This window comes from Aythya ferina (assembly GCF_964211825.1).
Source record: "Aythya ferina genome assembly, chromosome: 10".
Lineage (NCBI taxonomy): Eukaryota > Metazoa > Chordata > Aves > Anseriformes > Anatidae > Aythya > Aythya ferina.
Window position 1 is genome coordinate 3,296,561 of NC_140306.1, and position 17,263 is coordinate 3,313,823.

Here is a 17,263-nt window from a genome sequence, read left to right on the forward strand (position 1 = left end):
GATCTGAACCTATCTACTACTTATCATTCTGGGCCTTATCTTCAGCTGTGTGTGCCGGTATAAACATACTGGTTTCAATAAAACTTCAGTTTTTCCTCTTCTAAACTTCTGGATTTATCCTTGGGGGCTGGTCCCTGGCAGCCTTTCATGTACTTCATGTGGGACTCCCAGCAGATTCAAAGGCCTGTTCTTTGAAGGCAGAGTTCCTGCATTTCACAGGACTGGAGACCAAACACTGGAGGGTGGGAGCAGGGGACAAGAAAAAGCAGTTAGCTGGGTTGGGAACATTGGGTAGGAATTAATTTCTCCTTCTCTTGCAGCAACAGCTACACCTATTTTCTTTTGATGGGTGCCAGACCGATGTGTTACATCTTTAAAAGTCAGGATACAGAAGAATACAGAAATAGATTTCTGTTAGAATAGTATGCCTTGAAGAATAAGTAACCCGTATGATCCAAACTAAAAACCAATTAAAATCTTTATACCACAGTACACTATCATGTATTATGTATACGGCATATATTTAACTGAAAAGCTATTTCAGAAATGGTTTTAAAAGTTTAAGAATATCACCAGTATGAACAACTCAATACACACAGCTTTATGGGTGTATTAATAAAAGATAATTCCTCTATATGCAGAAAGATCAAGCCTTCTGAAAATTTATATTAAAGAAACTAGAATTAAGATATGGGAATTTCCTGTAGTATCTCGAAGGGGGAAGTTTTCTGATTTAGTATCTCCTTCTTTTTTCATTCCGTGTCTGTTTTTGAGCTCCCTCTCTAAGTGTTAATGATCTTTAGGATACCAAATAAATATTGCCATTAGAAGATGAAAATAATTTAATCTTCTAATGCTATCTGTAGCTTGCAGTTCAGTATTAGAGGGGAAAAATAATGGAAAATATAAAAATAAATTATTTGTTCTAACAAGATGATAGGTGTGTTTCTACAGTGACAGAAGGTAGAACTACAGAGTAAATACAATTTAAGACACCACCTACAATTCCTCTATTTTAGAAGAATAGTAAATAGACAGATATCTAGATATCTCCCCCCAAAATAAACCTAGTGGAAGACAATTAACAGCATTTTTTCTTTGATTAAATTAGACTCAGAATACCTTTTTAAGTGTACTTACCCATGACATTTTCTTTTAAATCCCCTGATTATGTTTTGCAATGGTTACCTATTTCCATAGTAATTTTCATTTAGAATCAAACAAAAAATGTGATAAATTTGTGAAAGTTCATTTATTCTGTTTTACCCATTCGTTGACATTTAGTGGAAGGAAAATTCATGGTTTTCCTTTATCATTATGGTTTTAGGTCTGAGAGTTTTCTATTTAATTTTATTTTGCAAATGTTTTACAGACCAGCTTAATTTCCTTGATATTTTCTCAGAACATGAATCCCATAGAATTATTTTCAGGCCTCCAAAAGTAAATGTTTCCATATCTTGAGTTTAACCTATTCCACTATGCAGGCAAATGCTTTTAAAATACTGCAGTACAATTCATATCCCCGCTCTTGTCCCTACAGTGTCGCTAGTGGAGCCAGAGGGGCTGAGACCCCGTCACAGTGACTGCCTTTTACGGACCCACGTCCTAAAGGGTTCCTTCTTGGTTTTTAGCTCTCCCTTCCAGCCACAGAAGTCACATTCCAAGTTTAATGTTCATGACTCATGATCCCAACACTGCCAGTGCTCAGAGCTGGGGGCTGAACAATTTCAAATTGTCCATTTGACAGTGAAAGAAGGAAGTATTTTAAGCTTTCAATAGTAAATTATAGCTGGCTGAAGCTTTCTGGAGATTTTCAATGATAGTGGAGATGGCTGAGTCAATGGGAGAATTTTCAGTTCTTTGAACGCACAAACTCAGAGAAGGCATCCAGAACACATCAGAAAATTATTTATTTTAGATACATATATATACACACCATGTAATGTTTTAAAATGTCTTTATTAAACTTCAATGTGCATTTACCAGTTTACTGAAAACTTCAGAAAGATTTGGGCTCTTTTATTCCCAAAAATCTATATCCCAAATAGAAATCTTCAAGAACAGTCCCTGGCAAAGAATTTCTAGCAGATTGTTACTTTCAGCCCTAAATGACTTCTAGGTTTCTAATAGAAGCCTTTCTTTCAAATCAAAATGTTTTGCCAAACTACCAAAATACGATCGAAAAGAATTAACATAGGAATAGGTCAAAGTTATGACTCGTGGTTTGAAACTTAAATCCTAATATTAATCAACAGGATGGGAACATACTGCTACTGTATTTCATGACACAGATGCTGACCACATGAAAAATCAATGCAAGCAATGACTCATTTTTCAGTTGCCAGTTTGATTCAGAAATCGCTGATTAGTTCTTCTACAACAAGGTGTTACGAATTATTACTAAGACAATGTTTCTGACAGGTTTACCACACTTCAAGAAAGCTTATATCATATAGCATTATTGCTCTGTAAAAAGCTCACCACTTTTTCATTTCCCTAGTATTTTCCCGATATATTCTCCAAAAATATTTGAATTATGCCTCCTTCTGCCCTCATTATGCCTCAGTGCAATGCTGACATGTTTTGAAGACATTAAAGCCAACTCCAGGGAGGAGAAGGGAGGCTAAGCTGTACACTGCCACAAAACCCTGCAGTTGTAGGCTCTATCAGACTGATCTTGGAGGGTCAGCGTACAGGCTCAAGAACTGCTCCTCCTCCATGCCACTAACACACAGGCGCTACGTGCACCTGTTTCTGGCAAATGAATGAATAGCAGCTTTAATTATGCAGTCTCATGGAAAGCATGTCAAGGTACTGCTTTTTAAGATGCTTTAATGAGATGGAACATAAAACTGGAACCATGTGTAGATGTGACATTATCTGCACCATGAGCATTTGGGTAAGCTGTAGCTAATTACAGATTATGACAGATAGATATATGCAAATAAACCGCTACACTGGATGGTGCATCTGTGGCTTTCCCTGTTCACACTGAAAGCTTGATCACTCCTCTGACACAGAATAACCCAAACATCAGAAAGACAAATCAGGAAGACGTGAAAAACATCCGTCCTGCATGGACCACACTTGGGTTGGATGGCATCCACTGGGCCTTCCCACGCAGCAATAAACGCTACCAAAAGCTCTCTTATCATTCTCTGCTGCACAGCACACCAATAAACATAGGCAGGAAAATCGCACTGCTGCAACCGCACTTAGATATTAACATTGTGCTAGCATTTGTGCACACTAGATAGAAATAACCCTCTCAGCATCATGACAACTTTTTCCTCAACTATAATGATAAAAAGACCTAACATTAAATATTAAAGTTTTAAAATATCAAAATAATTTTCACTTCATGAAATGTTATTAATATTTCATGTAATTAATATATGTAGGAGTGAATGCAGTGAACTTTCCACATGATAAAATTGCCCCTGGGCTCTATATTAACATCAGCTAGGATGAAGTTCCTCACTTCTGCCTTGTGGAGGGGCTGCATAGCATGGCCCTGAATGTCCCTGCATGTGGACAAACCACAGACCTTCTGTACAGATAACATGGACTTGTCATGGCAATGCCTTATAAAATTTCAATTCACTGGGATGAAAACTAGCAAAAATAACTGATTAATCATTTTTTTTCCAAATATAAATATGACATTGCAAGATAAGACATTTTAGCAAATGAAGACATCTGGTCATCAGCTGTCCATATTCAAATTTTTGCTCTTAAATACATGGTGAATGGGTGGCTGTTACCAGCTTGGTTTTTGTTGTTGTTTTTATAGCATTGTTGGACAAATTGTCTGTAAACAGGTGATAGAGTATCATATCAAGACTAAAAATGGTATTTTTTCCCTCAGATAAATAATGCCTTAGCAAAATAAAACTGCACATCTATGGGTTGAATTTTCTAGGTACAATTTCACCCGAGAACCAGGGCAAAAATAAAAAGAAACAATTTCATTGTTTTGAATATGGTGAAAATGAATCATTTCAGCTTATTTTTGAAATGTTATTAAATTTGAGCATTTTACGTTATATATTTTATACCTTATGCATTAATGAAAAAAAAAAAAAAAAAAAGGAAAAAAGAAACACATAGGACTACACTTCTTTTAAATGCTAACTGAAGTTTTCATGTTCAAATTTCTCATACTCTTTGGAGAAAGAACAGAGTGGATATGCTTTTTGGAGAGAGAATGGAGGCCAAAAGAGCTCAACGAACCATGTAGGGCAGGATAATATTCAAGCACCCTTTGGATAGGGAACATCACAACATCAGTACATAGATCATGCCAGCTCCCCACAGAAGGAAGCATTTGGCTAACAACACTGCCACATCACCATCAAGATTCCTAATTACTATTTCCAGAAGTTTATCAAGGTCGACTAGATTTGGCAAGAAGTTTTCCATCAAGGACAGAAGGACTATGAAGAAAATCTAGAGTCCAATCCACCAACGTCCAACCTGGAGCAGAGTTTTATAGCTGCATAAAGCTAACTTGCAAATACATCTGTTAAAGACAGAATTTACATTGGAAACACTGTCAAGCTCACCAGCTATAACTGAGGTAGTAGTACAGCTGTTACAAGGTGATGACGTTAATTTAGGAAGAGGATATTGCCTCAGATCTGAAGCGTTTGATGAGCGGTTTCTGTAACGCAGCATTGCCGTGCTGTCACAGTGCTGGGCACACGCAAATCACCAAGTGCATCTCCAGCCTTTTTGTCTAGCTGTAAGATACAATTTCAACCAATCAAAGGTAATAAGATAACAACAGTGCTATTCCACTGTACAGCATGACAGCTGTGGTTAATTCTTGCATATTAAATACTGTATCTGAGCGCTCAGCTACTTTAACATCCATTAGGCAGAAACTTGGCATAGGGGCCCAGCTCCCTTTTCCTCTCCCCACACCCTGATGGCGAGCGGGCAGCCTACCCCATCTGTTCTCCTCCATCCATAACCCCACGCCTCTTTCCTCTCTTTGGACCAACACTTGAAACAGAAATAAAAACAAAACAACCTCCCCACACCCATACCTTCAGTAAAAACCAATACACTCGCATCACCCTGCTTGATCTCTGGCACCTCAGGCCCAGGCTCTCTGCATGAGCGAGACATCTCTCTCCCTCCACAAGGAGGTCAGGGCAGAGCTGTCAAAACCAAATCCTTCCCCTCCACCCCCAGCAAACAGCACCGATCCTGCAGCCCTGTGCTGGGCTCCCTGCCCCTGTGATGCCACCAAACCGCCGCCCCCTGCGCTGCCGGACGTTTAACATGCAGCCTGAGCTAAGCTGGGTACCCGCAGTCTGCAATGCAGTTTTCTGATTATTGTGAGGAAAAGCACACCAAAATAATGACATCATCTGTGTTCAACACCTGGAACACAGAGGCAGCCTGGTGCGAGGGGAGGAAGCAGGCTGCTGCTCAGGGCAGGAGCCATGACAAGCACAGCAAGAGCCAGCCAGGCTCGGGCCATGCTCCTCTCCCCTGGCTGCCAACAAAAACTGCCTTTTCGAGGCATTGTTTAAGCACTGCAAACATCCTCAAATCGCTGGGTCAATAATTCCTTAAGCCCATAAAGATACTTTTAATTTCATTTGCAGATCCATGGAAAACAACCCCAATACTGACACAACTCAACAGCTCAGTTTGTACCCTGGCCTTAGCTGAAACTAACGCTCAGGATCTTCTGGGGCACATTTATTAAAGAAGAAACTATTGAACCAGAAGTATTCTGTGTAAATGGAAATATTAACTGGGCCAGATGTATGCAATTACCCTAGGCTAGACAACTGATAAAGCACATCAGGGCTACATTTTATTCCAACCCAGATTAGCTCCTTAGCCAATTTCTGGAAATCATTCTTGTAGCCTTACAACTCTTTCCATGTAAGTCTAGGTCCATGCAAGCTTCTGGACTGCTGCCATTGGCAGAGAATACACAACTAAACTTTTGCCTCAGTTGACAATTATTGAGCTCCGCAGTTCGAACTTTGCTTTTTGAGATTACTCGTTGATATAACTGCCCCAAAAGCAGGAAAAGCATATGCATGAACTGTGAAGGTCCATGTGTTCCTTTTGGGCAGGATTCAAAAACAGTTTAAATTTAGCTTGCAGATATCCATGTTATTATCTCTCCTCATTAAAGTTTGTTTGAAAAGTTCTCACTCAACCATTTATCCAGCTTTTTCCATTAATATGCATATATTTCCTTTCATCCATTTAAGAATGTGATAAACAAGCTATGCTTCTCACTGATGAAGAACTGAACACTGGTTTGAAACACCACTTATTTGAAATTCATAAATCACTCTTCGCATAACTCATTCTCCCCTTCCAGTCCCCCTCCCCACCTCCGCTGTCACTCAGCGAGCAGCCACCAGCCAGCAGCACACTCGTGCTCAGTTGTCTGTCAGTCTGCAGGAGTTCAGAGAGTCCGACTTTCCTCAAACTGTTCTCTCTCAATAAGCCTACCAGGAGGTTAAACATGCAGATCAGGGTTTCTATTCAATAGAACTCTTAATTTCTTAGTTAATAATTAACAAATTGAACACTAATATATTCTGAGTGTGTAATAATCTTGCTTCCTATATCTATTATGGTCATTTAAAAGAATAACAATTATTTAAGGCCATGTGTACATATAGAGGGAAGAGGTAATGAGACAAGGAGTTGCATGTTTGTTTATCACTGGAGCAGTTAGGTCAGTGAGATCATCAGGTATAACAGGGTACACTCAATGAATTTTGCGACTCCAGCTCTCAGAGCACGTGCAATGACACACAACAGCTCCAGCACACCTCTCCCCCCTTCCCTTCACGTACCTAGTGAGCTTGGTGGCAAAGTTCTCCATGGCATAAACCCTGAAAGTAACACCAACATACCTGCAGACCCAGCAGCAACGCCATTAAATCAAGGCAAGTTTGATCAGACAAACCTTACATTTACCAGTAACCTGTGCTTTTGGCTCCATGATCTCATGGCATTTGAGTCAGACAAAGGCAGATTTCCCAGACTGCTGAAATGCGCTTTAGTTCAGGCAATATGAGATGTGTTCGGCTTCTACTGACCTAATTAAAATAAATAGTACACTTCTGTGCAGACAACACAATTAAAGCCAGCTACTGTTCTTGGTTCATTTTCGATATGTCAAGTAGCAGCACGCTGCTGCTATGGAGAGACCTCGCTTTTCACAACCTCTGACGCAGAACTAATCATTTCACCCACATACAAAGTCATGGCTGGGCTGAGAGCAAAAATGTTCAGAAGACAAATCTCATATAAAACATCTGAAACAAAACAGCTGCAACTGATCCAGACAAAATCCTTTTGAGTTCTTTGTATGTGCACACTACAGCGTTTAACTACTTTCAGCGTGTACTTTGATGGAAAAGCTTTCAGACTCATTTCCATAGCAGATTTGAAATCATGGTAGCAATCAAAGCTGAATTACAATAAATCTGTCACTTACAGAGAGAATAAATAAATAAATCTGACATATTTGGCCTCTTGGTTTATCTTTTTCTGTATTAATTTCTTCCCTAATCCATTCATCATTCCAGTAGAGGGAAGAATTAGCTTATTTCATGTTAACATACAGCAGACTGGTTCAATGAGTGGTGGTTTGGGAAGGCTACTTCAGTTGTACATTTCCACAGATCCCAAAAGAGAAGGCTTCCTGAGGCATATATGCTTCTCCTGGAACACAAGCATATTTTCAAGTTCCTAGTTATTTTTAAAAGTAATTCAATTTCTCTTCCTTCTTTTTTTTTTTTTTTTCCCCCTCACCTCCCAGACAAGGATACCAGAGAGAAAAAATACTGATTAACCTGAGATACAGACCTATCCTTCTAAGATGAGTGCTTATACAGCATTTTAAAGACAATATGGGTCAGGTAACTTATAAACCTTTTTCCCTTCTTCACTGTTCACCCAGGCTGGACCACACTACCTAGCACACACAATTTTCTAGCTTGTTTTTAAGGTTATAAAGTCCATTGGCTCCAATAAGAGCTAAAAAATGTGGCCGAGATATGAAGTGGCACAGGAACACAGGCTTGCAAACTAATTTCTCCTCAAGAACCACAGAGCACTTTGGATCAATTTTAAGGAAGTCATAAATATTCCATGAACTTTTCCTCATTAAGCCTTTCTACCAGCCATTATATAACTGAAGAAACATGGAATTACAAAAGTTTCACCGTTATCTGTACTATTACTTAGGAGACTTTTTAATTTTTGAGATTTTCTAAAGATATAAGGGTATATTTTTAAATATTGACAAACGTCTGCCCAAAAGCCATCCACTTGAGTTCAAGTGACCAACAAGGAGGGAAAACCTGTCAGCCTGGTGACTGTGAGAGCAGTATAGATTTACTGGGCAAAGGTGCTAATAGGGTAAGAAAAATAAGATGCTACAATCAATATGTTTCCATGTCTGGAGATAGCATACCCCATATGATACCAGTGAGAATCTAAAATAAGGATCAGCACTGTTAAGAAAACTAATGAACATATTGTATTGTTGCTATTAGGACAATAGCAATTTTTGAGAGCAAACAGGCTTCAGCTATAGCAACAGCAACGTGCACCAATGAATTCAGAGCAGCAAGATCAATGGCACTTAGACTAAACTCAGTCTCCCTACATTTTAGATGATTCCTGTGGAATTAGAATGAAGAAAAATATTCAGTGCGACAAATTAAATAATTAAGATTCCCACACAGCGTGCATCATGGACTTTTAACAGCATTTACTTATTTCCACAAACCTACCGAGACAAAGCAAAACAAAACAAACATAAAAACCCACTACCCCACCATCACTGAAGTCCAGCATAAGCACAGCTAAAATGCTACTTATCTTGCCAGCTCTCCACTTATTCTGGCCAACACATTAAATGCCCTTATGCAGTTCCTGCATTGCTACATTGGCAGAACTTCAACCCAACAGTCACCCTACCCACAATCCATGCTAGACAGGAAGGCCATAAGAAAGGCTCGGATATGCCACACAGTGCCTGCAAAGCACACATAGCCATTTGCATAATACTCTCTTGAAAACATTTATCACTTCTGCTGCTAGAAAGCATGCTGCTGTATAAAAAGGCAGGCTCTCACCAGATTTTTTCTTTTTATTTTTTAACTGCCTTACCTAAGGGTAGTGAGGGCACTAACAGGGCTTAACTGCCCTGACCAGCCTCAGCAGGGACCTTTCATTTCGGCTCAGACCCAAGTCCCTGGTCCCAGCCTGAGCTATACCATTGCAGTCCCCACCTGCAGCTCAGACAGACCCAACACACACAGCCATGCCTGTGTCTGGGCTGTGGACCTTGCTGATGCAGACCCCAACCCAGGGAGTGAAGTCCTAGCTTGACCTTGCACTTGTCACTGTGAGCACGGAACTGCATCTGACTCTCATCATCGTCACTGGATCTGACCCTGACTTGAACTGCTGCCTTGTCACTGTGGACCCATTTCAGGGTCTGGACTTTTGTTGCCCTCTGCTGGCACCCTGGGGCTGCCCCAAATGGGTGCCAGGGGTGCCTGCCATGGCACTGCATGTGGCACCTGGTTCCTGCTGCAGCCTGCCCTCCCTGCTCCCTGACACTGCACTTACAAATTTTCATTTGCTTTCAAGCTACCAGAAATAAGAACAAACATGAACCTTGGAGAGCTGTACAAAAAAACACACGTCTAGATGCACATCTCCTCTTCAACCTCTCCACCCGCTGAGGCAGTGTAATATATGGCTTTCACTGACTTCTTTGCTGTATCACCATGTACGAGTAAATGAATTCCCTGCTAGTCTTATGTCAATGTTTCCTAATGAGAGCTTTGTTTGAGTTTCTCTTTTCAAGTATGTGCAGAATAATGGTTGAAACACAGTGAAATATGTCCCTCATATTCTTTGATGGAAATCATAAACTCTGACTACATAGTGCCAGTGATTTACAGCACTTTCAAAATGCAAAGTAGAATTCATTCTGTGCAAGACACTGCTGCAGCTTTCATTTGTTTGTTGTTCTGTTGTGTTTGTTTTTTTTTCTCCTTAAAAATGCAATGTACAGATTCCTAAACAATTTACGTAAATGAAATATATATACAAGCTTTTCACCTGGTCATGCAATTATGCAAAAGGAAATGTTAATATTTTATCTATGGCATTCATACTAGCTTAACAAAATCTCTATTCCCGTAAGTAGGAGAATTAATAATCTGGGATCTGAAGAGCACTGGTTTAAGTCTTTAAAAGGATTTATTTCTTATAGCATATTGAAAGACTGTTCATCTAAACTAATCATGGACAAAAGCTAAACTTCATGAATAATGTTTACATTTTTGACAATCTTCTAATGAATCCACATAAATTATTTTTTTCCAAGTTACTGGATAGGATCATTTTCTGTACTGCTATTGAGCAGTCACAGTAAAGTACAGCAAGGAAGAAGACTCACAGTATTCCAACTGGATATTCAAGTACAAAAGGTAGTCAAGGGTATCATTAACAACTAAAAGCCTAGATGTCTTTCAATATTGTCAGCCTACCTAAATTTCCTAAGTTCTCATTTTATATAAAAATGAGTCCTTTGCTAGACTTTGTTATGTAATTTCTCTCTTGAAACCACAAGGACAGTTGCATGCATCAGGAGTCTTTAAAAACATAGTCAACCCCACGTAACCTTTCCTTACTTCTAGTTATGTTCACGTGTCTTGCTTCTCCAAGCACACTCTATGGAAATTACTCTCAGATGACAGCACCTCTTCTAAACCCTAAATATCTCTAACTGATGTCACATAATATTCAAGACAAAGGGAGCTAACAATTAGGAGGGTCTGGTAGAGAAGGTGAAAGGAGTATATACAGAAACCAAAGTGAGAGGTCATTACCTAAGCAAACGAAACACTTGAATACAGCTCATCCAACTCTCTGGAAACCAAGGGTAATTTTCTGATTTCAGTAGACTTTGAGCAGACTCTTACTAAAAACTCATTTGCCATTGTCATCAGAACAGAGAAGACTTGTTCATATTTTAGTAGCTAAGACAAGTAGAAGTTGTTTGGAAATATTTCATGCATTCCACAAGAAACAATTTTACACAGGATCTGGATCAGAAACAGTGATGCTGAGAGATGGCTTTCCATGAACATAACAAGCTGTTTTTTCAGACTTAAACACTATCCAGGCAATATAGAGATACACTAAAAATGGGTATGCATGCAACATCATGCCTTACTTCTAAATACACCACTTCACACAGGTAACCAGTTACTTAAGTCTATATGCCATATATTCCATACCCAGACCTGGCTCTTCATATGAACACATAACTGAAGGAAAAGAAAAAAAAAAATCATGTATGGAAGTAATGGAAATTAAGTAAAGCAAATGAAATAAAATTGTATCCTAACTTCTTCACTCTCAGTTCGTTACTGCATTTGATGAAGGAAGTCATTTACTTGCAGCCCTAATAATAAGGTTTTGATAGATTCAATGTCTTAATTTATTACAGTGCTATCTATGCACACCCAGAAAAGATGAATCCTATTTGCTCATAACCTTTTTTTTTTTTTTTTTTTTTAACTATTAAAGTGAAAGGGAAGTCTGGATAGTTATATTTTTCTCCAAGCTTTCTCAGAAGCCTACATCAAACATATATCCAATGTTATCAAAATGATAGAAAATGTAAAGAAAGACATTTGTATTCAAATGTAAAAATGTAACTTCAAAGCATACTTCTTCTACAAAGGTGTTTATTAAATAGAGAGAAGAGACCTCAATGGGTTATTCTTTACTCCAGAACAATATTTCTTCCTATCCAAACACTTATACAGAAATCTTCCAAGCAGTTCATCACATTCTTTTACTAGCTACACTCTACACTCCTCCAGCCATTATGCAGATCTAAACACAAGGCTTTCCTGAAAGTTATAGCTGTCAAAAAATGCAGAGAAACTGTCTTATTTTTGTTTCATTTCTGACAATTTATATCCTGTTTCAAATTTATAACTCCCAATGTTTGTCAACCTTCTTTATTCTTGACAACATGTCATACAGTACTTGGTCTTCATGCATGAATCAATGAATCAGCCAGTGACCTGCTTGTTCCATGGTACTTTATAGTGATCATACAAAAATTAAGATGTAGAAAAATGAGATTTCTGCTTTTAATTCAAAAAGTCAGTTCTTAGGATCAGACCATGCTCCTAGCTTGCCTTTTTTTTTTTAAAATAACCATTTTCTGTGTTGCTGATAATTTACATGCAGCTCCCCTAAAATCACATGCTAGAACTTTTAAAATACTACACCCTGCAAATATTCAGAGCAGACATTTTTAAGTATAGTCTTTTTGTGTAACATTACCCTGGGATATGAAGTGACTTCTGACTCAGATTCAGTTCAGATACAGTTCCTTTTGTATTTCTTCTTGGCTTTCTCCAAAAGAAACAAATCATTTATGACTATTAACAAAGGGTGGATATCCATAATGCAGTCAATCAGATTGAGCCTTTAGGCTACTTAAAACTGTGTTTGGTAGTACTGTTGAATTCAGACAGCTGCTTCTGTTGATCTGTTCAGAAACCATAGGAGCTGAAAAAACAGAGACCCAGCACAGAAAACAAGATCCCATTTTGGTTATCATTTTACAAAATTAATGTTGCTTGTGGCATTTCTGTCATTTCTACGCTTTATAGATCTATGAAATCTTGTTTCTGATGGCAACCACAGCTGATGACTGTTGAATCATTATTCACACTTCAGTGGAATCCGATGGGGGTTTTTAGCTTATTTTTAAATGGACTATAATTTATTTGATTTTATGCAGAACAGCAATTCAGCCCACATGGGGTAAATTTTCAAGGTGGTGAGTAGGAGGTACAATGCAAGCACAAATCCTGTTATTTGTTAATAGGATTTGTCTGCATCCTTCTGTTTATTGCTTTGAAAATGCATCACTGTATCTCATTTACAGTGTAATCCTATTGGCAATACCATCAACAGACCCGATCATGTGTATGGCTCTACACACGGCACATGATGTAAAACCTCCTGAGCAGGACGTGACCTTGGGATTAAACTTCCAATCAACTAACAGATTTCCTCTTTACTCAGATGACCCTATTACTGCTCTTCATAAGTGATTTCAAACACTGCATGAGTGGCAAAGAGGCAGGTAAAAAGCCTCCCTCTAGTGGATTTTTTAATTATTAGAGCCAACATTTTCTTAATACTTCGTGGATATGTTAAAAAAAAAAATTGAATGCTACACTAATACAGATGTTTTCTCCACAATATATTGACAAGATAAGTGCCAAGAACATATACAGAGAACATACTCAAAAAGAGCTTTTCTTCCACGTCCACTAGCCACTATCTGCAATTTAGGATTTTTTTTTTAATTTTTATTTATTTATTTATTACCATTTTCATCTCCCTTGGTTTCTCTTATGGATCCTACGCTGCATGGAATCATTTCCATTTTCCTGCTCCTGTGGACAGGTCCCCTTAAAGCCATCCAGATGATGGTGTAGCTCCTTTCTTGTGTTTCTACCTCCCTAAAAATGCAATTAGGCAAGCCTTTTGATGGAGCAGGAAAAGAGGTGGTATGCATATGGACAGAGAAAAAGGGGCAGAGAGGAGACAAACAGAAAACATAGATGTAGTGGAGTCAAGGCTCCTGGGCATTATTTGAGTGGAGGAGGGATCCTTCATCCACTCACATTGATCTTAAGATGGACAGTTGGCAATGCCTCCGATACTATTTGAATACATTATACATCAAGTTTTGATGTTGGTTCATGATCAGATCTCATCTACCATTTAAAATAAAAACATTTTTTTAAAACCTGTAAGACTGGGGTCATGAGGACTTAATAAGCAACTTAAAAAAATAAAATAATAATAATAATAAAACTTTGAAAGCTTCATGAATTTATGCTTATGTTACATGCAATATCAGTCTTAATTACTTGTGGTTGGTATTAATTAATACAGTACCACAAAGCAAACATTGCAGCAATGATCTGAAACTATGACTGGGATTTGGTAGCTGAAAGCTCTTTTGTTTTTGTTATTATTTTTTTTTAACCATTTAGCAGTATAAAGGTAAGCAAAACAAGAAGTGACCTTTAACACTTTCTGACAGAATCTTTCCACACTTCTAAGCTAACTTCAGTTTGCTATAGAAGCAATAAGAGAGCAATACAGCACACATTGAGATTCAATAATACCACAAATGAACCAAATTCCATTAAGTAACTTTGGATATATTTCTATGAAGTGTTCATACACCTACAAAGTAGAGTTTCACTCTGGAGGGGTGCATGTGTTAACGTTAAGGATCTGTCATGTTGTCAACAAATACCAATTACACTTTTTTTTTTCTTTCAACAATGTGATATTCTTTGTAATAAGAGCACCACCACTAATAAAGCAAGATGATAGTGAGGTTTTGTAAATCCACTTCCAGTGGTGTCGTCTGTGAGTGGGAATAATGGAGCAATATGTATTTTTGACCAGCTCTGAATTCTTCAGATTCAGAGTACAGAATTCTGTCTTTCATATCTTTCCACATAATTACATGTTATAAAACGAGAGTAAAACTTTTTACCATCAAAAGTCATAGAAAAAGGTGACTTTATATTAAATAGATTCACAGATGTGCATGTTTTCTAATATTTTTCTGCTGCCCAGAATGGCATTGTTCTTTATTTCTAATTAATATTATATATATAGCCTTTCAGTGTTCAGTTCTTATTCTGGAAGTTCTCATCTCACTGCATTTCTGAAAAGGGAAATCATGTCAGACCTTGGTGCCTCACTACCAAAAAAATAAAATAAATAAAATAAAATCATATTTAAATCAAGTTAATGACTTACTCTTGCCATTTTATGCATTTTCTTCCATTACCCTTGGTCCATTGGTTCATCCATTTTTAAAAGGTTTAATTTCCTGTTGGATCATTGACTGAATTTGTAACAGGTTCTTTTTCCATTGTGAGCTTATGAGGCAAATAGCATTATGTTTGCAAGCACAGATGAGTGTGTTCACTAAAGGCCAGAGCATTTTTGTTGTTGTTCTTGAAGATGTGCTAGTAAATCATTTTCACATACAAGTAAAATGAAATAATTATTACTTTGTATATTAAGTTACACCATGGCTTTTCATAACCTTTCTCCTGCCTCCCAAAACAAACTGCTTCTCAGCTACCACAATAATTCCAATGTCCAGCTAGGTATACAAAAAGTATGATGAATATCATATGTAAAGTGTTGGAAGTGTTTCCAGTAGTTGTTTATAGCCACTGCCACATGCTGCACTATAGTGACTAATTTAAGACTGCTACCACAGCATGAGCTGTGCCTTCAAGGGAAATCAGTGCTAATTTCTCTCTTCAATTTTATGTTGTCACAGACCTTCCCTCCACTTCATCTCAAGTTGAACAATGTATTTCAGAGATCATGTTATAGCCAAGCTTTTTTTTTTTTTTTTTTTTTTTTGCATTCAAACGCAGATTAAAAACTAAATATTCTGTGGGACAAAGTCTGTTTTTCAAGGCCACTGAAATAAGTTAGAAGAAATCACGAGACATTCTTTGCAATGGTGATGGATAGCAGAGTACCAGCTAACTCAGAAAGCAATGCGTCAAGTGAAGAAACAGCAATAAATAATTGTTCTGGACCAGATATAATTTGAACAATAATCCCTATTTATAGGAAATAAGACCAGAGCTTCTACCGAGGATGTGTGACAACTTACCAACTAGATTTCAAAAGCAGGGCTAAGCCTGAAGTGGACAATTATTTACCCTGCATGAACTGGAGCAAGTGGAGCAGGGGCAGTTAGCAGAATCTACCTACAACATATTTGGCAAAGCTGGGCTGTGGATCTATTCCTACAACAGCATCTTCTACCAGTTTTACAGTGACTCACTCAGGACACGGAATTCATTGTGATCAGGCCTGGTCAGGCCTAGACAGGCCTCACCTGGTGTACTGTGTCCAGTTCTGTGCCCCCCCGGTACAAAAAAAGACAGGGATCTCCTGGAAAGAATCCAGCAGAAGGCCACAAAAAATGATATGGGGCCTGAAGCACCTTCCCTATGAGGAAAGGCTGAGAGACCTGGGCCTGTTCAGCCTTGAGAAAAGAAGACTGAGAGGGGATCTTAATGTTTATGAATACCTTAAGTCTGGGAGACAGAGGGATTTGGCCAACCTCTTTTCAGCGGCTTGTGGGACAGGACAAGGGGCAATGGCCACAAAATGGAGCACAGGAAGTTCCACACCAACATGCGAAAGAACTTCTTCATGGTGAGGGTGACAGAGCACTGGAACAGGCTGCCCACAGAGGTTGTGGATTCTCCTTCTCTGGAGATATTCAAGGCCTGTCTGGACACCTACTTGGGCAACCTGCTCTAGGGAACCTGCGTTGGCAGGGGGCATGGACCCAATGGTCTTTCTAGGTCCCTTCCAACCCCTACAATTCTGTGATTCTGTGATGATCTATTTATGAAGGTGTTGAGCTGGCCATCCTTTGATAAAAGGTGACAAAGGCTCCTGGTTTAAAAAAAAAAAAAAAAAAAAAAAAAAAAACCTACCACGCAAGTTCTCCAGGTGATAAATTCTGTAGAGGGAGCAATTGATAGAACCTGAGGTAGCCATGCCATCATTTTAAATATATATTACTAGTTCACTACCCTTTGAAGACATTCAATACTACTGACAGTCTATGTCTAACAAGAGAGTTAAGAATCGCACAGGCTTGCACCTCAGAGAAAGGCAGGAAAGTTAAACCAAGATGATAAACCAAGTCAAAGTTATATGTTTACATTTGTAGCAGTATACTTATGTTTGAGGCTAAACTTAAAGCATAGATAAGGCCAATTTATCACTATATATATAAACAAGAATAACACAACACTAGTATATGTGGGTTTTATACACATTAAACTGTCTAGACATTTTAGGCAGTTTACAGACTCTTTTGACCAAGGTAACTCTGGAACGCAGCAAAAAAAAAAAAAAAATGACACGAGACCTGCTATATTTCAGGTCACCACTTAATACTAGACACACAGAAAAGATTCATAAGGTACCTCTTTATTCTACAATAATCATAAATATGATTTTGGTAATAACAGCTTTCACCGCAGAACTGCAGCATGTCAGACACTGTGCACTGAGCTTTGATAAGAATAAGGTAAATGACATATGGATGGTTAATAACACCTCAGAGAAGTCACATTCA